A 740-nucleotide genomic window follows, 5' to 3' on the forward strand; every position below is an offset into this window, starting at 1 on the left:
GCCCCACCCTACCTGAGCGAGCTGGGCGAGCTGGAAGGGATCAAACCAAAGTTCCCTCGCAGGAAAGCCTGTGCCTGCAGCCCATCCTCACCACCACAGCGGCGACAAACAAGCAAATCCGAGCGCAACCCAGGGCACCTCAAAAGTTGGTCTTACTGCGCAGCAGCCCCAACACACTTTGCAACCGCAGCGCCCCCGGAACACAGGAATGCGGAGTTGGCGTTTGCTTACCTGGGTGTGCCAACCTCGAGGAGTAGAAAGAGAATTCGGCCCGGGACCGGCCTGCCCCGCCCCCAGGATGCAAAATGCAAAATCCGGCTTTGGAGTGGAGGTGGTCGGTGTGGAGTGGTGCGGGGGGCTCGGGCTTCCCTCCCCCCGCCCCCTCGTCCTCCGAACCAGTTTAAAAGCAGCGGATGGAAAAGATGCTGGGAGGAGAGTTTGGTCTCTCCGGAAACCCTGACTCCATTCTTGGTGATGGGGGCTGGGGAAAGGAGAAAACGTTGCGGGGAGCAGCCTGGTCCTCAGTGAACTCAGAGTAAAGTGGCAGGTACCGGGGGAGGGAGGGAGCGGAGAGGAGCCAGGAAGGAAGGAAGGGAAGAGAGTAGGGGAGGCGAGCGGGTGGCGGGGAGATGGCAGCTTCTCAGAGAGATTTCCACCTTCTGACGAAACCCATGCGCCCAGCAACCCGCGAGATACTAGTTGGGAAACCTCCGCGCGAGCGCCCCCTGGGGGGTTGCGGC

General features: G+C 61.6%; 1 protein-coding gene across 4 annotated transcripts in view; it reads right to left on the minus strand.

The window, feature by feature from the left end:
- Window positions 1–740, minus strand: part of CPNE4 (copine 4) — a 347,198-nt gene that overhangs the window by 343,351 nt on the left and 3,107 nt on the right. Inside the window, exon 1 of one of the 4 annotated variants that reach the window (XM_006770197.2) lies at window positions 232–732. The exons of 2 other annotated variants lie outside the window; for them this stretch is intronic. The gene's annotated coding sequence lies outside the window, so the exon portion shown is untranslated. Of the gene's footprint in view, window positions 1–12; window positions 194–231; window positions 733–740 lie in introns of those variants that run through there. One more of the 4 variants, XM_006770198.2, reaches the window with a different exon arrangement.

Source organism: Myotis davidii, unplaced genomic scaffold (assembly GCF_000327345.1).
Source record: "Myotis davidii unplaced genomic scaffold, ASM32734v1 scaffold962, whole genome shotgun sequence".
NCBI lineage: Eukaryota > Metazoa > Chordata > Mammalia > Chiroptera > Vespertilionidae > Myotis > Myotis davidii.